Raw genomic sequence first — 22,731 nt, 5'->3', positions numbered from 1 at the left:
TCCACAAGATGAGCTTACATTCTAATGGGAAATGTAAGCACATATGAAAAAATATATAGCATACACACACAAACACCCACACACAGCAGTTTAATATAAAATACTATGTGGAAAGAAAAACACTATGAAGTGGAGAAGGGAGAGTTGATTCAGGAAAGGCTTCAGATGTACAAGAGTACCTAAGTTCCATCCTAAAGGAAAAAGAGACACCTAGTAAATCATAAGTAAAGAGGAAATGCATTCAAGGCATTGGAGATGGTCAGGGCAAGGGCACAAATACTAGAGTTGGAATGTCATGCATGAGAGGAAAAGAGAGGTAGCCAGTTTGGCTGGATCTCAGAGTGTGGAAAAGGAGATAATGTCCAACGAGGTTGGAAAGACAGCTTGGGATCTGCTTATATAGGGCTTTAAAATCCAAATAGAGAAGCTTTTGTTTTATTCTAGAAGCAATAGGATATCATTGGTATTTTTTGAAAAGTGGAATCACATGATCATATCTGTGTTTTGAAAGCAATGTTTATATATAATTGACCAGATAGATGAGAGACTTGACATAGGTAGACAAATTAGGTAGAAGAAGTTGAGTTGTTTTTTTATAAGCTCCAGAGGACGGAATTGGGATGGGTTACAGCAAGACAAAAGTCCATATTTAAAAAAAAAACAACAACTACTTTCTAAAAGATAGTTGCTGAACAACAAGCTGGCTCATGAGGTCTACCAGAAATTCTAGTAGATTAGATGACCATCCATTAGGAATATGTAGAAAGGAATTTTGTACAGGGAAAGAGGGCAGACTAAATTATTTGTGGCAAGATGTTCTTTTCCAGTTCTAAGAGTTCATGATTCAGGATAAAAAAAAAAGTGTAATTTCAAAAAAGTTTGAGCTCCTAAGGTCACATCTTCATAAAACCTAGAAGCAACAAAAACAGAAAGCATTCATTATACTGGAAGTCTGTCTTTCTGAACTATCTGCTTAAATTCTCTAAGTTCATCAATGTTACATATAACAAAATATGCAAATTCATCTGTTTAAATATATTTTTGAAATCTGACTGTAAAAACATTGCTTCCCCTGCCATAGACCTTTATTATATATATTTTAATGGCAATTTTGTTATTTAGCCATAATGAAGATTCATTCTAACACCAACTCTGAGAAATGATTCTTCTATTAGCTTTACATTAAAACATCATGATTCAACACCTACCCACATCAATATTGAGCATTAAAATAATTAACAATTATGAATCATGATTTAAGGAATAAACAGAACTCCATCTTATAGAATACATAAAATATAATTTGAAGAACACTTTAAAATATAGCTTGTGTTCCCCCCCCAGGTGTATTATAAAAATAACTTTGAGGTAGTATTTCTCATGTATCTTTCCTTTACTAAAACTTTAATAGGGAGGAATTAAGGTAGTTTAGTGGCAATAAATGACAATGTTAAAAGACCTAGAAGGCTTCTAGATGTTGTTAGATAAAACCTCTTTGGAGTACATTAACTAGGAATTATGGAAACTAGGGAAAATTTAGAACAAGGTGCCCAGGGATACCCCAAAACCACTACACACTACTATTATTGTTAATCCCACACATCATTTTGGCACAGGCCTAAGGCTCAGGTGGGCTACATGCAGGCGATCTGCCTATACTGGGTGTATTTTCTCCATATGGGGAAGGTGGGTGTTGGGGGAAGAGTGTAAGGCTACAGGATCCTTAGGAGTGGCTAAATCAGGGAGGTTATATCAAGGAATAAGGAATGGAAGGTGTGATTCCTCCCAGCTTTGGCCCTCTGCCAGGGGAGCCATATTCTCCCTTCCAGGCCTATGCTGGCACCCTGGGGCAAGATTTCATTTGCCATGCTGGTTACCATTCTGTTTATGAAAAAAGTGTGGATGTGTGGATGAATTATAAGCTATACAACTTGAAGACTTGTACCCTAGCTAGGATGATTTTTTTGAGGAGAGGATGAGGGTCAGGAGCCTTCTTAGAAATTGGAATAGTATTATGGAAGGCCACTGGACATAAAATCAGATTACTCATCTGTAGAAGATATTTGCACTATCTTTCTCATAGGGCTGTTTTGTGGGAAATACCTTAAAGCACTATATAAATGTGAATCATTATTACCCTGGATTGAAAACCTGCAATGTCTACACTGCCCTGATATGGGTCCATTTTGAGTGTTTTTTAATTGGTCATTTAAATTTCTTATTTATCTTGGCAGGAAGAATGCAAAATTCACTATCTCTGACAGAAGATCTAACTTCTATTTTACTCTAGTTTATCTTATAAACAAATCAATCAAATCAATAAGGATTTAGTCAATTCAATTAATAGCCTTAGGTCTGTGCCTTCTGTGGCCCTTTTCCCACAATAAAAACTGGCTACAGATTCCAGTCATTTCTTGACCTTCAACCTTCTCTGCCACAACAGCAATATTTTTATATGGCCAAAATTACTCTCTGCCCATGAAATTAAGTCCAAATTCTTAGGGCTTTCTAAAATCTGTACCTAACCTATCTTCCAAGCTTCTATTTCCTTTGTACTAACTTTCTGCTCTAATCAGAGAGATCTAATAACATTTACTCATTCATATGTCAACTATTCTCTATCCTGGAATGTTGTCCCTCCTCTTCATATATCCAATTCTACCCAACCTTGAAGGATGAGCTTGAGTTCCACTTCCATGACTTCCCTAACCATAATCTGTAACATTTACCTGTATTCATTTGGCAATTCATCAAACTTTTGCTTAGGTTATATCAAGTGTTAAACTCAACCTGCAGGATACATATTGACTTGGAAAACCACAAATTAACATTATCTATATTGTTTTGCATTTCACATATTTTGTTAAATATTTCCCAGTTACATTTTAATCTGATTCAAACAGCACTCAGGAGTTGGAGAGCTTTACAGTTTTGCTGGCCATGTAAGTTTGACATCTCTGTAAATATGCTATCTTTTCCAAAGAGGTGGTAATCTCTCCAGAAACAGAGATTTGCTTTTCACTGATAACCTAGAATAGTTAGTATATGGCTGGCCACATAAAAGTTATTCAGAATTTGATCAATATGATTTTTAAATTCATTTCAGTAATTGCAACTAGACTGATGCCTTTAACGAATGCTTTTAATGAATAGGCAATAAGCTATAATTAGAATACAATTGTTTTTAAGTAAATTCATGTTTCTAAAGCATTGAAGATGCTTTCAGAAACTATTTTCAAATATAAGATATTTTCCTATATTCGTATCTATAGTATCAATGTGCTTAGCAAACCCTTCATTCAAATAAACTTTTACTAAATATTATATGCAAAACTCTAAGGTAGACCCTCTGGGAGGAATTAAGGTTATAATAGGACAAATCCAATGTTATAGAATGACAGAATTTTAGAGTTGGAATGGACCTAAGTAGCAATTTACTCCAAAACCCATAATAATCCTCATAGCTCTAGGGCCAAGCAGAACAAATTCAATTCTTCTTCCATGTGAATGGCTTTCAGATAACAGCAGATAGCTCTCCCTTCTTTCTAAATTCTTTTTTAGGTTAAACATCCCCAGTTCTTCAACAAAAACTTTAGTTATTTTTTCCTATGTTTTCATCAACTTCATTCATCATGAAGAAAATTATTAAAGAATGTTTAAAAATCTATTCTTTGAAATTGATGCCATGAGTTGACAGATACTCTGACTTCTCCTAAATTGTCTCATGGTCTAATGGTGAGGGGATAAAAATACCATCAGAAAATATGCCAAACATTTTGCTAAAATCTAGATATGTTATCTATAATAATCTTCTGATCTATCAGTTTAATAATCCTGCCCAAAAAAAGGAAATTAGGCTAATTCAGCTCGATTTAATCTTGAGGAAACCCCGCTGGTTGTATGTGAACACCCTAACCTTAAATATATCCCAGTTTTTTATTGAATTTTAAAATTTTCAACCTCTGCCCCCCACAAAAGAATATTTCTATACACATAACAATATAAAACGAATCTCCATTTCTTAGCACTTGCTTTAAAAATATCTGAAAAATTCCACACATTTTAAACTTTTCTGATTATGTTTCATTCTGAAAATTTCTGTACTCTGCTAAGCATTTTTTAGAAGTTTCAACAGCCCTTTTTTTCCAACATCACTATTACTGTCCCTCTTCCCCTACCCACTGTCATTAAAAAACAAGAAAAAGAAGAAATAAAATTCATGTAACAAAAAGTATAGTCAAGAAAAATTAAAGTTACTAAATATTATTTTGATATAAAAGCATTGAGCTTTAGGAAATGATGAACAGGTTGATTTTTTAAAATCTTAAAAAGACCTACTTGAAATAACGAAGAATAAAAAGAGAAAAATCAAGAGAACATTATACACAGCTACAGAATTAATATTTGAAAAATAACTTGTGAATACCTACCTCCAGAGGAAGAACTAATAAATAGAAACATGAAAGACATAATTTAAATACACATTTTTTTGGTTGGGTGATTACCTTTTATGGAGGAGAAGGAGGTGAGATAAATAAGAACTGAAAAAAAAAGAAAAATAATTTTGGAAAGAAAAAAGTAATTAATATGGTGGCCATGAATAAAAAAATGTCTCTTTCTGTACCTTAAATTCATCACCTGTTAAAAGGTTGGTAACATAGTTCATCATATGTTCATCATCAAACTCTGGAGACTTGTCATTGCTTTGAACCGATTTCTTATGTCTTTAAAAATTGTTTTCTTTACAATGTTGCTGTCCTTGTATAAATTGCTATCTTGCCTTTATTTACTTCACTTTCCATCAATTCAAACTGCCCTGGATTCTCTGAAATTGCTTTTCATCATTTCTTATAGTGTAATGAAATATACTATATACATATATCACAATTTGTTCAGACATTCTCTTAGATTCTAATTCTTTTGCTTTTCCTTTTTTCTCTATTCTTCCTTTAGGATCAAAAAGTTTGATTATTCCCTCCTCAATATTATCCTCCCTTTTGGGCATCATACCTATTCTGTCCTCACATTTCCCTATTAAATTTGATGTATTTTTATATCAAATTGCAATGTATGTGTTTAACCCCCATTATTCAGAATGAATTTCATTAAACATTCATCCTCTTGATCCTTTTCCTATATTTAGACATTCTTCTCCTTGTCCTAATTTTGAGAAATAATATATTCCACCCTCTTATTCCTCTTCTCTGTACTTGTATATTTCTCCTTTTACCCTCTCTTCTCTTTCTTCTCTTCTGAATGAATTCTCCCCCATCTTAAATTATTCTTAAACTTTTCAATACCCTCCAAATTCCTTAAGGTTCTGACAGTCTAAATCTTTTCTCATTTGATCAGAATGATAGTTCTACATCATTATACAGCCTCTTCTAGGCTAACTTTACATTTCTTGGTTTCTTCTTCTGTTAATTTTTCAAAGTTCCAATTCAACTCTGATATATTCATCAGGAATGCTTCAAAGTCCTCTTCTACATTAAATATATTTTTTCCTCTTTGTAAGATTACACTCAGTTTTGCTGGGTTATTCTTGGACCTAACTACTGTATCTTTTGCTTTTTGGAATATTGTATTCCAAAATCTCCTCTCATTTTTAGAAGCTTACAGATCTTGTGTGATACTGACCATGGTTCCTTCAATCTTAAACTGCTTGCTTGTAAGCTTTACATCTCTGACCCATTTCTGGTTAAGTTGGCAGTTTGTCAGTTTGTTTGTAGGTACTATTGTTGGTGGGCCCCATTTTCTACTATCTGTGAACTTTTGGCTAAATTTTTGTGCATAAATAGTATGTGGGATAGTATAGTTTCTCACTTAAAAGTTTCTTGATAATTCAGTCATGCAAATTTCAAATTTTTGCTAGAGTAGATAGATATGTGGAAACTGGGTAGTCTGCCTCCATATAGACATATTGGCTGGCAATCATATTCTAGAATTTTTGACTATACTACAGTTAAGCCTATTAGCCTATAGTTGCAGAAAATACGGGCCCTTCAGTGAACTAAAGCAAAAGGCTCTATTTCTAACAAAGCAGTAATTTTCACACATCATCAAACTAATCAAAATGGGCCTCCATTTAGTAGGGAAATTGTCAATTTCCATTTTTATAAAAGATTCTTTTTATGAGGTGACTTTCTTCTCACCCATTTGAGGTTAACTGCTGTAATTACAAATACAGAAAGTGCTGGTCTCCCTGCCATCCTTTCATTCTTCCAGATTGTCCTAAAATGGCAAAAGGATGGAGGAATAATTAGTACAATCACTGTAAATAAGTCCTGAGGCTAGTGGCAAAAATGAAGGCAAATGTAGGGCATAATAATCACTTAGTTTCACGACAAGCCAAGAAAGAGTAATACATTTTTGTCCTTAATTTTGAATATTTTTATGTAAAAATATTTGCAAATGAAGACACTGAACATTCTTAAACTAAGCCAGAACTTTTAATATAGTTCAACTTATAATAACTGGTTAAGACTGCCCCTAGAATAATTAGAAGGCTAATTTAATTTACAATAATATAAAGCTCTAAAGTCTTTTCAGAGACTTCTGCATGGATAAAGGATACTACAAAATCTCAATATCAAATAAATAGTATAATCAGCCAAAAGAACTAAAATATTTTAGTGACCAAAAGAAATCTGGTACTGGATGGATTAAAAAGAGTCAGATTATCATGTCATTTTCATGTTGCCAATAATGGACCGCATAATCAGGTAGTACCTAGTACCCTGTGGTAAGAGAACCAAAAATATAATGGTAATGAGTTGAGCAACTAAGTGGCACAGGGGATAAGGTCCAGACCTGGAGTCAGGAAGATTCATCTTCTTGAGTTAAAATCTGGCCTCAGACATTTTTTAGTTATGTGACCCTGGGCAAGTCATTTAACCCTATTTGCCTCAGTTTCCTCATCCATATAATGAGCTGAAGAAGGAAATGACAAACTATTCTAGTATCTTTGCCAAAATAATTCCAAATAGGGTCATGAAGAGTTAGACAAGACTGAAGTAACTAAACAACATAATATATGTATAGCCTTCTTACAGAACAGGTGTGTGAGAAAGTAAAGTACAAATGTTCTTAAAAAAGCATTGCATGATTGTATTTGGATGACTTTGAAAGAAGGAAGAAAGGTAGGGAAGAGGAATATACTGGGAAAGGGGGGGGGAATGTGAGAGGAGGAATGGGGCAAATTATCTTTCACTGATGGGGAATGCAAGGAAGAATTTATAAAACAGAGAGGAAAACAGTGAAGAGTGAATGACTCTTGAACCTCACTCTCATCTGAACTAGAACAAGGGAAGAAAACACACAAACACACACATACACACACACACACCACACACACACACACACACCAGCGGGTACAGAAATTCATCTTATCCAAAAAAGAAGTAGGAGGGAAATGGGTAAGGAAAAAGGGAGGTAGAGATAAGAGGGAGGATAGATTAAAGGAGGCAGTGGTCAGAAGCAAAACAGACTCTTAAAGAGGGGGAGTGCGAAAAAGAGAAGAGAAAGCATAAGATAATAGGATGGGGAGAAATTCACAGTTAGTAATCATAAATCTGAATAAGATGAACCCACCAATTGGAATTTAGCTTCCTAGTCTTACACAATTCATACAAATCATACACTCACTTACCTTGCTTTCATTTGTTTAATTTATATAAAAAGGAGCAGATATAGCCCCCAGTAGTAAGAGTGAACCCCAGTGAAATCAAAGTCATAGCTTAGCAAGAATCAGTCACAAAGTACCATGACTTGACTTGAGGTTTCTAACCCCTCCCTGCTGTACTTTGTAAAAACTGTATGTTCTTCCAAAAAATTACTGAATTCTGTGAGAAGGTGGTTAGATGGTTACACACTGACATACTGAATTATCTCCTATAGAAAACTGTTTAGAGCCACTGAGGTAATCTAAATCCATTGTTTCTATCTTGTGAATCATTGACTTTCATTGTGAATGACCTAATCCCTCTGCTTGATTCAAACCCTCTACAAGTATCTACCTGAAATCAATAAACTTTGTCACTGATCAGCAAGAGGCCTTTGAATCTGTCTGTAAGTCTGTCTGGGACCCTCCTGATCCCAAATTCATTCCTCTTATACCATTCCATGACCCACAAATAACGTGACACAAAGGTCTCTACATCCACTCATAAAAAGGAAGAGAGTAGGAGAATGAACTAGAAACCAGAAACCAACAATACGCTGCTTATAAGAAATAAGTGATATAGAAAATACAGTTAAAATGTTTAAGAGTTAAGAATCTAATGCTTCAGTGGAAATAAAAAAGGCAAGGGTGGCAATGATGATCTTAGACAAAGAAAAAGCATAGATACCTAATAAAAAGAGATAATCAAGGAAACTACATTTTGTCAAAAAGCACAACAGAAAAGGGATTAATAATGAATATTAAACATACATGAACCTAATGGCATAGCATCCAAATTCTTAAAGAAAAAGTTAAGCGAGTTATAGGATAAAACAGTAAAACTATAATAGTGGCAGAACCTCAATTTATTCCTCCCTGTCCCAGACAAATCTAATCATAAAATATAACAATCACAAAAATAAATAAGAAAGAACACAAAATAAATAAAGAAATAAAAAAAATAATCCTAAAATAACCAGGGAAGAAATTAAGGAAATGAATAAAAGTTTAGAAAGGCTGAATATGACAGACCACTGGAAAATCCAGAATGGGAAAAGAAAGGAGTAAATCTATTTTCTAACTGTTCATAGCACTTGTACAAAAACCAACCAAGTATGAAGGCATAAAAACCTCATAAACAAATGCATAAAAGCAGATACACTAAATGCATCTTTTTTCTGACTATAACACATTAAAATTACATTCATTGAGGGATCTTTGAAGTAGAGATTAAATAATTGGAAACTAAATAATCCAATCCTAAAGAACAGGTGGTTTAAAGAACAAATCATAGAAACAATCGACAATTCAATCAAAGGTGATGATGAGACAATAAAACAAAAATCTGTGAGATGAATTCAAACTAGTACTTAGGAGAAAATGTTTATCTCTAAACAGGAACATTAATAAAAGAGAGAAAAAACAAATGAATGAACAAGGCATTCAACTATTAAAATGCTTCAATTAGTCAAAAAATAAAAATCATGAAAATCAAAGGAGATATCAACAAATTTGAAAGTTAAAAATTTTTAACTAATAAATAAACCTAAGAGCTATATTTTTTGGGGGAAGAAAAGCAAGGTCTCTTATATACAAAACTATAAATTGCCAAGATTAACAAAAGAGGAAGTCAAATACTTAAATAGCATCATCTTAGAAAAAAGAAATTAAAGAAACAATAAATGAGCTACCAAAGGAAAAAAATTTGGAACCAGATGAATTAATAAGAAAATTCTATCAAACATTTAAAAAATAATTAATTCTAATACTATGTAAACTGAAAAAAAATAGGTAAAGGAATCCTACCAAAATAATTCTACTGTACAAATAACAAATATTGTATTGATAGTTAAACCAAGATAAATAAAAATAAAGAAAACTATAGACTAATTTCCCCAGTGAATACTAATCTATAAATTTTAAATAAAATACTAGCAATGAGATGACAGCAATATATCAAAGATCATATACTAAGACAAGCCTGGATTTATGCTAGTAATCAAAGGCTGGCTCAACATTGAAAAAATTATAAGCATAACTGACCATATTAATAATTACAAAAATAATGAAAAATCATATTATTATTTCAATAAATTCAGAAAGGGCTTTTGATAAAATACAACATTCACTTGTTAAAAACAAAGCATAGAATAAATAGATCTTTCCTAGAAAATGATAAGTTTTACCTAGCTAAAACTAAACAAGAATTATCTGTAATAAGGATAAGCAAGAAATCTTTCTAAAAAACTCATGGGTGAAGTAAGACTATCTGTTACTATTATTATTCAATATTGTGCTAGAAATGCTAGCTATAGCAATAAAATAATAAGAAAAAGAAACTGAAGGAATCATCACAGTCAAAGAAAAAACAAAATTCTGACTTTTTGTAGATGATATGAAGGTTCACTTACAGAACTCTAGAGATTCAACTAAGAAACCAATTGAAACAATCAACCACTTCACCAGAGCTGAAGATATCAAAATAAATCTATACAAACCATCAGCATTTCTGTATTTTAAAAATAAAACCCAGCAAGGAAGGACAGAAGGGAAAATTCCATTTAAAATAACTATAGATAGAAAAAAATACTTGAGAATCCTTCTGCCAAAATATAGGAAGCATATGAACGCAATTATGAAACTCTCTTCACATATATAAAGACAGATCTAAATAACTGGAGGAACTGTAATTGTTCAAGAGTATACCAAACCAATATAATAAGTATATATAACATATAAATAATATAATAAAATGATATTATTTAGAATAGTTTCAATGTTATACCAATCAAACTATCAAAAAATTGCTTTGTAGAGCCATAAAAAGTAATAACAAAATGTTCATAACATCAAAAGAATCAATAAAAAAAGTGAGAAGGTAGAAGGCCTAATTTTACCAGACCTCAAACTATACCAACAAAGCAGTAATCATCAAAACAATTTGGTATTGTATAAGAGAGAAGTTAATCAGTGAAACAAATGAGGTTCACAACATAGAAAGAAATTAGGGAAGTAGTTAGGTAGCTTAGTAGGTAAAGAGTCAGGCCTAGAGATAGGATGGTTCAAATCTGGCCTCTGACATGTGTGACCCTGGGCAAGTCACTTAACCCCCATTGCCTAGCCCTTACTGCTCTTCTGCCTTAGAACCAATAGATAGTATTGATCTTAAGACAGAAGGTATGGTTTTTTGTTTTTGTTTTTGTTTTTTAAGAAAGAAAGAATTGAGCACAGCAAACTAGTCTTTTATAAATTAAAAAATCCTAGCTATTGGGCGTAAGAACACATTATTCAACAAAAACTGTTGGGAAGACTATAAAGAAGTTTGGCTAAAACTAGGCATGAATCAACATCTCATACTAATATATCCCAAATAGGTGCAAAATGGGTATATGATTTTGCTACGAAGGGCGACATCCTAAACAAACCACTGGAGCATGGAAGAAACTGCTTGTCAGATCTATGGATAGCAGAAGAGTCCATGACCAAAATTAGAGACAGAGGTTCACAGGAGATAAAATAAATCATTTTGACTACATACAATTTATTTTTTTAATTTTATTTGGTCAATTTCAAACATTATTCCTTGGTTACAAAAATCATATTCTATTCTTCCCTCCCCTCCCCCTGCCCTTCCGGTAGCCAACACGCAATTCCACTGGGTATTACATGTGTCCTTGATCATAACCTATTTCCATGCTGTTGATGTTTGCACTACTAGAATGTTCATTTAGGGTCTATATCCTCAATCATATGCCCTTCAACCCCTGTAGTCAAGCAGTTGTTTTTCTTCTGTGTTTTTACTCCTACAGTTTTTCCTCTGCATGTGGATAGTGTTCTTTCTCATAAATCCTTTCGGATTGTTCCTGATCACTGCATTGCCACTAATGGAGAAGTCCATTACATTCAATTGTACTGCAGTGTATCAGTCTCTGTACAATGTTCTCCTGGTTCTGCTCCTTTCACTCTGCATCACTTCTTGGAGGTTGTTCCAGTCCCCATGGAATTCCTCCACTTTATTATTCCTTTTAGCCCAATAGTATTCCATTACCAACATATACCACAATTTGTTCAGCCATTCCCCAATTGATGGGCATCCCCTCATTTTCCAATTTTTTGCCACCACAAAGAGCACAGCTATGAATATTCTTGCACAAGTCTTTTTCTTTATTATCTCTTTGGGGTACAAACCCAGCAGTGCTATGGCTGGATCAAAGGGCAGACAGTCTTTTATCACCCTTTGGGCATAGTTCCAAATTGCCCTCCAGAATGGTTGGATCAATTCACAACTCCACCAGCAATGCATTAATGCCCCTACTTTGCCACATCCCCTCCAGCATTCATTACTTTCCTTTGCTGTCATGTTAGCCAATCTGCTAGGTGTGAGGTGATACCTCAGAGTTGTTTTGATTTGCATCTCTCTGATTATAAGAGATTTAGAACACTTTTTCATGTGCTTATTAATAGTTTTTATTTCTTTGGCTGAAAACTGCCTGTTCATGTCCCTTGCCCATTTATCAATTGGAGAATGGCTTGATTTTTTGTGCAATTGATTTAGCTCTTTGTAAATGTGAGTAATTAGACCTTTGTCAGAGGTTTTTGTTATGAAGATTGTTTCCCAATTTGTTACTTCCCTTCTAATTTTGGTTATATTGGTTTTGTTTGTACAAAACCTTTTTAATTTGGTGTAATCAAAATTATTTATTTTACATTTTGTGACTTTTTCTAAGTCTTGCTTGGTTTTAAAAATTTTCCTTTCCCAAAGGTCTGACATGTATACTATTCTGTATTCACATAATTTACTTATAGTTTCCTTCTTTATGTTCAAGTCATTCACCCATCCTGAGTTTATTTGACTATATAAAATTTAAAAGGTTTTATATAAGCAAAACCAATACAGCTAAAATGAGAAAAAACATGGAAAAAATTCTTTCAGCACCTTTCTTTGATAAAGGTTTCATTTCTAAAATATATAGAGAACTGGATCAGCTTTACCAAAATTAGAGCCATTCTCTGATAAAAGGTCAAAGGATATGGATAAATAGAATTCAGAGAAAGCAATGAAAGTTATAAATAGCCATAGAACAAAATGCTCTAAATCACTAGTAATAAAAGAAATGCTAATTAAAACAACTGGGGTGGGGGGGCAGCTGGGTGGCTCCGTGGATTGAGAGTCAGGCCTAGAGATGGGAGATCCTGGGCAAGTCACTTAACCTCCATTGCCTAGCCCTTACTGCTCCTCTACTTTCGAACCCACATACAGTGCTGACTCTAAGACAGAAGGTAAGGGTTAAAAAGAAACAAACCTCTGAAGTACCACTTCACACCTATCATATTGACTAATATGACAAAAAAGGAAAATGATATATGCTGGAGAGAATGTAGAAAAACAGGTACAAATAATGTACTCTGGAGAAGCTGTGAATTGGTCCAAGCATTCTGGAAAACAATTTGGAACTATATCCAAAAAGCTATTCATACATACCCTTTGACCCATTAATACTACTACTAAGGATATACACTAAAGTGATCAAAGAATGAGGAAAAGAACCTTTATGTACAAAAATACTTATTATAGTAGTTCTTTTTTATAGCAAAGAATTGAAAACTGAAGGGATGCTTATCATTTAAGGAATGGCTAATTAAGTTATAATATATGAAATGATGAAAGGCATGGTGTCAGAAAAAAATTAGGATGACTTCTATAAACCGGTATAAAGTAAGCAGAATAGGAAAATAATTCATAAAATAACAATAATTACATAAAGAAAATCACTTTTGATTTAATAACTCTGTCCAATCCAGGCAATTGGAATTACAGTTCCAAAGGATTCATGATGAAATATTCTATCTACCTCCAGATAGAGAACTGATGGGCTCAGAGTGCAGATTAAAGCAAATTTTCTTCTTTTTCTTTCAACATCTTTTTTTTTTACACAACTAATATGGAAATTTGTTTTGTAATGGGTTTTTTTTTTGTTGTTTTTTGCTTTCTCATTGGGTAGGAGAGAAAAAACTGGGAACAGAAAATAAAATAAATTTTAAAATTCCCAAAATAATTCATGTGAAGGTGATACCAACTTAAGGAAAAAATGCTAGTAAACATCATAAGCACAATAAAGTCTTCACAATTCAAGTTAATGAGCATTTATTAAGCAGTCTCTATGCGCCAAGCCCACAATATCACAAAACAATGTAATGAAAAATCTCTAGTGACTGAAAGTAACCAAACTTGAGACATACCATTTTTAGTTAAATTTTATTCAAACCACTTTTAACATTTCTATAAGTCAAAAACAGTATATATGAGAAGAAAACAAGAATATATATCACCTATTATTTTCTATAATTCATTTAATTCCTTTCCTCAAATTTCAATTTAGTACAAACTGCACCTTTTTGTACTATTGAAATCGAAAGTGCAGATTAACTAGCTTTCTTGAATCAAATGAAAAGTAGGAAAATAAAATGAATAAAAGCAGGAAAATGTCAAATATCTCACACCCAATTTGGCACTTTGTTTTTACAATTAATTTATTTGGTATTATTTTATCTATATTGACATTTTATCCCATTACTATATTTTGAGTTTCATGGGGGCAAAAACCTAAATTCTCATCTCCCCTAGTACATGTAAACTGTTAATGATAACTTACGTAAAGTGCTTTATAAACCTTAAAGAGTCATATAAATGTCATCTACTATCATAAAAACTGCTATTAGACAACACATATATGTAATTAAGAAATCAAGGTGGTAATCTCAAACTGTACATATAAATCAGTATTCCACTAGAGCTTTATCAATGATTTTTTGAAAGTTATTTTATCAATGGGAGCAAGCATTCCTTTCAAAAGTGCAGCTATGAGCCTCTTCCCCATGACTCTTTGTCCATGTTCTACCACACATGGGGGGGGGGGGTTAACATGGAGAGGCATTGAACATGGCAAAGACCTTTCTCAATTTTTTCTACCATGAGGATACCAATGAAGCACACAGACTATCAAAAGTAATCCCATGTTCTCGTGTTCTCATCACATGACTAGCTCATCTTTTTTGCACCTAAATTTGATTACATTCTTTATACCACTTTTCCCTTATAACTTCTTGTTTGTAATATGTTGCAACCTACTTATGTACCTTTTCACAGCTTTATTCTCAACCTGAGTTCTTTGGAGGTTGTAATTCCATGACTCACAGATACACATCACTAGATGAATAAATATGGACTTTTGTTTTTAGGGAGAAGCAAAGCACCATTAACTACTCTGTTCAGTGCAGACAAATATGAGGTAGTAAGAAAAAATACGTCTAGAAGGAAAAGATCTGGGTGATATGGAAGCAGTGACAAATATGTTGACATTTTAAGTTACAGGTAAATTTAGAAATGTGTTCTAAAATTATAACTATATTTAAAAATCTCTACAGGATGTCAAAATTGTTTAATTGTGGTTGAACTATGTAACCCTATTCCTCATTAGTGGGAAGTACCACATCCTGGAAAGGGCACTGGGTATGGAACCAGGATTTAGGTTTAAAGTCTGATCTGACATTTCTACCTGGTGACTTAACTTCTCCATGCCTAAACTGCTCATCTGAAAAATGAAAGTACTGGGTAGGATGACTTCCAAGATCCATTCTACTTAATCCAGGTTTCAATGAAATCTGAAAGTTGAAATTTTACTTGTTTGAATTATGGCTTCAAAGAATATTTCTTTTTTAAGCAAAGGGGGATTATATTCTTCATATCATTAAAATGAAAACCAAATACCTGCAATTCAAATCTTTTTGAAAAATTTATATCTATACTATTCTATCACAATTTCTGCTAGATACTACTTTTTATCAAGTTATAAATGAAAATACAATTGTAAGTTTACTTGTGAATGGCATAGCATCCAAAAAGTGACACATTTGAAATAGGTCTTTATAAATATTTTTAAAGATTATGTGAGAAATATGCTTGCTTCAATTATTTTAAAGATTTAGAACTTCATTTTGGGCACTCATTTTGCAATCCCTTTATAACAAATTGTTGTGGTCAAAAAGTAATAATAATTTTTTTTAAATCCACCCCTCCATGGGCAACCTTGTGATAAACCTCTCAGAATATAATTAGGACAAGACTTTAAACAAGAAATAGAGTCAATCACCAAGACCAGTCTTGGAGTCTTCGAAAATGCAATAATTACAAAAGCATCAAAGAAATACTTTTCAAATATTAAAAATATTCACTCAGTTATACCAGTCAGAATGTTCAAGAGATTAAAGGTATCGCCTAACATAACAAGGAGAAAGGAAAAGATAAGATTGTTAGGAATACAAATAAATATAATATTTCTTCCTTAAGTGGAAACAAATTAAAACATTTGAATATGTTGACATGTACAAACACTATGTTTTTGTGGTTTAAACTGTCATTGAGAGATCCTCAAATGGAATTATTGGTGGATTCTAATTGGGATCCTTTATACTTTTGTTGTTGTTGTTTTAACAGGTAACCCAAAGAATAATACATAATTGTAAAAAAAAAAAATAAAGCAACAATTCATGTGCCAAAAGATTCAATTTTTCCAGGCTAAAAGTTAAAATAATATTGAGGTGTGGAGACTGATTATGTACCAAAAACAGTTTGGCTCTTGGGGATTAGTTATTTTCTAATTTCTGTTAACAAAACCTTCTACCTGCTAACTTCCTCTGAGCAGGATTACAATAAGGAAGCGAGCCAAAGGAAATACAAGTTCCTCTTTCAAGAATCAAGACATCAAGCTGTACATAGACAAATATAACAGAAAATCTATAAAAGGTAGTTCTTGAATTTTTTCCTTAAAACATTTCAACAAAGCAAGATGTTATTCTTCCCCCAGGATCTCCTACTTATGAGGATGAATATAAAAAGGCTGAACAGCAAAAAAGTTCACTAAAAGTAAATGTCAGAAACTAAAGCATATTGTAATATTGCAAACAATAATATGGGATATTTTCTGAGACTCTGCCCTTCAGGGAATTATTCAGAAAGTCACTGCTTTAAAGAAGTTGACAAAATGCAATATTGGTAGGGTTCTGGAGAAAATAACTATTCTTACACTATAGGAGGGGTTGTAAAACTGATACAAACATTCTGAAGGATTACTTGCAATTATTGCAAATTGGAAATATTTTTCAACAAGGATCACAAAAATCAATGAACTCTTATGACCCAGGGATTCCTCTGTAAAACTTTATCTACAAAATATGATCATAAAGCACTTCTCTGAACCCCTGCCTAAATCATGACTACCCTAAAACATTGAAAACTTGGGGAGGGAGAACCTAGATGCTCAAAAATTAGAGAATGGCTCAAAAATGTCATAAGTGAGGGGCAGCTGGGTAGCTCAGTGGATTGAAAGTCAGGCCTAGAGATGGGAAGTCCTGGGTTCAAATCTGGCCTCAGCCACTTCCTAGCTGTGTGACCCTGGGTAAATCACTTGACCCCCATTGCCTAGCCCTTACCACTCTTCTGCCTTGGAACCAATACACAGTATTGATACCAAGAGGGAAGGTAAGGGTTTTAAAAAAATGTGATAAGTGAAAGTAAAGGCAATATGGTATATAGTGGATGGAGAAATGGACTGGGAGTCAGGAAGACCTAGATTCAAGTCCTTCATCTAACACTTATATTTAACCCCAGATAAGTTACAACTAGTCTCCTAGCAGCTCCAAGCAACTCTTTTAAGATGAGCAAATTCTCCAAGTAGAACAAGTGCTTATCTGCATTAATAATAGAAATCTTACACTGAATTCTCTATATCAAGAAAATCATAGATATCTTCTGAAAATTCATATAATAGAATATTATGGTACCACTGAAACATTCAACATGAAGAATGTAAGGAAATGGGGGCAGCTGGGTAGCTCAGTAGATTGAGAGCCAGGCCTAGAGATTCCTAGGTTCAAATCTGGCCTCAGACACTTCCCAGCTATGTGACCCTGGGCAAGTCACTTGACCCCCATTGCCTAGCCCTTACCACTCTTCTGCCTTGGAGCCAATACACAGTATTGTCAATACCCTGTATTGGCTCCAAGATGGAAGGTGAGGGTTAAAAAAAAAAAGAATGTAAGGAAATAAGCAGAGATCTATAGGCAGTGATAAAGTCAGCAGAACTAGAACTGTACTCACACTGTTAACACTTAAATAAAAATAATATTAACAAAGACAAAGCCAGAAGTAGTATGACTTCAAATAGATCTGAAATGACATAAAAGAAGAGGGTTTTTTTTTCCTTGTTGCTATTTGTTCACAGAATCACAAAATGTCCACAGGGATCTTTAATGGGTAATAATAGTAGTAGTAGTACTAGTAGGTAGCATTCACAAAGTGGGTTTGTTTGTTTGTTTTTAACCCTTATCTTCCATCTTAGAATCAATACTTAAAACTGGTTCCAAGGCAGAAAGGGGTAGGCAACTGGGGTTAAGTGACTTGCCCAGGGTCACAGAGGTAGGAAGAATATAAGGTCAAATTTGAATCCAGGACTTCCAATCTCTAAATCCGGCTGAGTAACCTGGCTGTCCTTTACATAGTGTTTTAAGGTTTGCATATCACTTTACAAATACTGTCCCAATTTATCCTCACAATGACTTTGGCGAGATAGGTGCTGCTAGTATAGTCTTTTACAGACAGTGTTTACAGAGAAAACTGAGGCACGGCAAAGTAAATGACTTGCCTAGGGCCATATGGTTAAGACATGTCAGCAGCAGAATGTGAAGTTAGGTCTTCCAGACCCCAAGTTCGGCACTCTTAACAACTCCTACCTAGCTGCCTAACGTACCTTCTGAAGTAATCCATTCCAGTTTGAATATCTGTTAGGAAGTCTTTCCTTAGATAGAACCCTAGTGTTTTTTTGTTTGTTTGTTTTTTCTGAAACCTCACTTGTTATTTCTGGTTTTCCCTGCTAGCACCAAGGCTAATCCTTCTTTGATCACAAGGCCCTTCACCATTAAGGTTGCCCTCCTCTGGATATTCTCTAGTTCATCAATGTCTTCTCTAAAGTGTGATTTCCAGGTCTGAGTACAAATACTGGTCTGACTAGAGCCCAGTACAGCAAAACTATCACCCTCCAAGATCTTCTTATTATGCTTTTCCTAATGCAGTCCAAGATTATTAGCATTTTTAGCTCCCATATCACACTGCTTCAAATTGAGCTTGTAGTCCTCTGAAACCCCAAAATGTCTCTGAGAAAAACTGCAAAATACCCACGTGTTAACTCAAATAGTTTTATCAAATGATAAGGGTTTCAGGTAAGCCTTTACTTTTTTTTTTTAGTTTTAAAAAAGAAAAGTCTCGGCTTTAGAAGAACCAGCATTCAGAATATCTAAATATGAAAAAGATAAGTATAAATAGCATTTTCCTAAACTTATAAATCTATACAACCCAATGTTTGTCTTGAACCACTCTACTGTTACACAATGTATCAAGGTCACAAAGCCAACTCAGTTAATATGTTTATCATTACACTGTAGTCCTATCTTCTTCAGTGACTGATATTATCTTTTGAAGCATTAATAAAAGATCACTTTTCATTCCTTTGCTTTTGATGGTTGTGTCGTTTCTGGATTTTTCCACTGTAGAAGATCTTTTAGAAGCAAATTAAAATAAGTTGTTCCAACTAATGAAGTAAACTTTTGGCTTATCAGTCAGAATTATACACAGCAATAAAACAGTCTTAAGAGACATCAATTCTTGATTTGGGATTAGTTTTGCATATATGTGTGTGGGAATGTTGGAATATAGGCATATACATGAATATTAACAAAACAGTGCACAAGACTGTGAAGGTGGAAACTTTTAATATAATGTGAATCATCTAGTAGTTAAAACACCTGGCATGCACATATATATATATGTGTATATATATATATATATGATATATATGACGTATTAGTAATGCTGAGTGATAAAAAGTTGTCCTTCAAATCCTTGTGTGTATGTGTGGGTCTATAAAGATCAGAAAGAAGGGTCGAGGCCATCCAGTTTTTTATACACCAGCCCAAGCCTAGTGTAATCACTTCTCAGAAATGTTAGCCATGCAATTGAAAGTGACGCAAGCTCCCAAACACTTTCCATCCAAGATCCACAACCCACCCACTCCTCTACAAACATTTCCGAAAAGAACCTCTGAATGAAAACCCGAGTTAGAAAAGTCTCGGAACTTTAAACCCCACCAACAGAACCCTGAGGGTAATACAGATATAGGGCCATCAACCATAAACAAAAAAAAAAAAAGTGTGGGGGGGGAAGCAAATATAAAACAAAACCAGACAGAAGAAAATAAAACCGTAAACAATCACAGACTGGAGGCTCTGCAGCCCCACAAGTGGTTGGGTTTCAGGTGGATGTCTCTTCCCCAGAGAAGGGAAGCGGGAGTGACTTGATAGTCCTTATACTAGATGAAAAGGCAGCAAAAGCCCGGCAGCTGACAGAAGCCAGGACTAGTTGGCAAAACTGATTTTCTAAAGGGGTGGCAATTGTGCGACCTTCCCATTGCACATCTGCAGGCGCAGCCTTCTCGCTCCCTCCCTATCCCCCAACCCAGTCCCCATAAACAGTACCCCCTCCTCCCCTCCCCTTCCCACCAACTCCCGGAGCATTTGTAAACACCCTGGGCCCGCCCGCCCATTCACTCCCACCCCACCCCCCTTTTCTTTCGGTGGGCCCTAGTTATGCTTTCTTCTAGATCCGCGCCTCACTGGGAGAAGGAAGGTGGCTCCTACCCCCTGCAGAACGTCTCCCCTGCGCCCACATTCGCACCCCCCCCTCCCTAGCCCGCGCCTGCGGGGCCCCCTCCCCGCCTCCCCAGAGCTCAGGACTCCTTCGCCCCCTCCCTCCGACAGGCCGTTCCCCCCCACACCCCCCGGTCCCTGCCCCCTCAACGCAGGGCTCGGGCCGTTGACAGAAGCGGGAGAGACCCCGGCTGCCCGGGCTGGGGGGCAGCGGCGGCGGCGCTCACCTGGCTGAGCCTGGGCAGGGGGCCGCGCGCCTGGCTCCCGACGCTCGCGCTCCGCTGGTGGCGGTAGGACGAGGCCCCGGCGGCCCCTGCGTCGGCAGCAGCGGCAGCAGGGGCAGGGGCAGGGACAGACCAGCGCGCGCGGGCGCTGGAGCAACTGACTCCAGACAGCCAGGATCGAGCGCGCGCGCGTGGGATGGCTCCGACTTGGTGGTGGGGAAGGGAGGGAGGAGAGAGAGTAGGGCTGGGGAGGACGGGCACGCGCACTTGGGGGTTAGGATGGCCGGGTGGTGAAGAGGAAGGGAGGGAGTGGGGGACTGTGGGGAGGGGGATGGTACAGTGTAGACAGACCAGAAGGAGGCACTAACTATTGATGATGAATCTTAAATAGAGGCCGGGGGGGCGGGGCGAGAGCCGGGGCGGAGTTGTCAATAACAAGGAAAGAGCACTGTGAAGCCTGGCCGACGTCATTGGGAGAGAGAGCCGACTGAGGGAAAAGCGGGGTGGGGGGGTCGTCCCTTGGGCGCATGCGTTATCTTACTGTTCTGCACCACGTGGTAGGCGTCCTGGCTTCGGAACAGTGGGAGCGGAGTTGGAAGGTCCGCGGTCCAGCTGCTTGTTTCCTAGAGGACCTCGCCTAGGCTAGGCCAGGCAATAGAGGACGGCCTGTACAAGTGCTGTGCAGTAGAAATTGTTCTGGATCTGGCGTCAGGGACCTGCAATTTGAATCCCTGGCTCTTTCACTAACTTCCGCTGTAATTGTGGGCAAGTCAATTAACCTATCTGGGTCTCGGTTTACTCATCTGTAAAATGAGGATGGACTAAAAGCCCTTCTGGCTCACAATCTACAAGTGTGAACTCCAAAGAACTCTGATCAATAATTCTAGAGCTTGGCAGAGTTCAGACAAGTAATCCTCTTTATTTCTTCCATTTTCCTCTATTTTTCCAAATGATCAGCACAAACTCTGTCAAATCCAGCCCTATCATTTATAGATGAACAAACTGACATTCAGAGTTAAGTGAGTTGCCCAAAGATGTACAACAAATACAGACAAAGCCAAGATTCTAACTCATGCCTTCTGATATCCAAATTTAATACTTATACCCTAATTGGAGAAAAGGCTCATTTTTATAGGTTAAATATTTGTTGTTATTCAGTCATTTTTCAGTTGTGTTAAATCTTTCCTGACCCCATCTGGAGTTTTCTTGGCAAAGACACCAGAGTGGTTTGCTATTTCTTTCTCCATCTCATTTTACAGATGAAGAAACTAAGGCAAAGGGGATTAAGTGACTTGCCCAGGGTCACCCAGCTAGTGTCTGAGGCCAGATTTGAAGTCAAGATGTGTCTTCCTGACTCCAGACCCTGTGCTCTATCTACTTCAACACCTTCCCATATTACTTCCCATATTAAACTTTAGTCTTATCTGTTCTTGAAAGCTTTCCTATCAGCCTTGATATTTCCAAGAAATGGCAGGTTCATTTTCATGGATCACTGGTTTAGGATCACTGAAGTTCTTTGTCTTAGAGCCTTTGCCATACTTTTCAAGTCATTTACCTGCTATGGACCCTAAAAGCCATACCCATCTTCTAACCTCAATAGAGTGTCAGAATGGAAGGGATCTAGTGATAATGTAGTTCAGCTTCCTTGTTTTACATAGGAAGATGCTTAGATCCAGGTATCTGGGCAAGTTAAATGACTTGATTTAGATCATCTACGTAGTTAGGAGTACTGTCATTCAGATCACCTTGCTCCAAATCCAGTACTGATCTACTATGTTGCCTCTTATGGAGGGGGATATGATGATTCCTATATGCTAATCTTTCTTTCTTTCTTTTTTTTTAAACAATATTTTATTTGGTCATTTCAAAACATTTTTCATTGGAGACAAAGATCATTTTCTTTTCCTCCAGCCCCGCCCCCCCCCATAGCCCACGCACAATTCCACTGGGTTTCACATGTGTTCTTGATTCGAACCCATTTCCATGTTGTTGGTATTTGCATTAGAGTGTTCATTTAGAGTCTCTCCTCAGACATGTCCCCTTAACCCCTGTAGTCAAGCAATATGCTATTCTTTCTATTTAAGTGAATCA

General features: G+C 35.8%; 1 protein-coding gene across 26 annotated transcripts in view; it reads right to left on the bottom strand.

Moving 5' to 3' along the window:
* Window positions 1–21,120, bottom strand: part of ZHX3 (zinc fingers and homeoboxes 3) — a 148,351-nt gene extending 127,231 nt beyond the window's left edge. For 15 of the 26 annotated variants that reach the window (XM_056811898.1, XM_056811893.1, XM_056811895.1 and 12 more), the window contains exon 1: window positions 20,644–20,991. The gene's annotated coding sequence lies outside the window, so the exon portion shown is untranslated. Of the gene's footprint in view, window positions 1–20,643 lie in introns of all 26 variants that reach the window. The other 11 variants (XM_016433163.2, XM_056811910.1, XM_056811911.1 and 8 more) reach the window with 5 other exon arrangements.
* Window positions 21,121–22,731: the final 1,611 nt, after the last annotated feature.

The sequence above is a fragment of the Monodelphis domestica genome, chromosome 1, assembly GCF_027887165.1.
Source record: "Monodelphis domestica isolate mMonDom1 chromosome 1, mMonDom1.pri, whole genome shotgun sequence".
Lineage (NCBI taxonomy): Eukaryota > Metazoa > Chordata > Mammalia > Didelphimorphia > Didelphidae > Monodelphis > Monodelphis domestica.
Note: the sequence above shows the minus strand (reverse complement) of the source record. Positions and strands in the feature narration are given on the sequence as shown.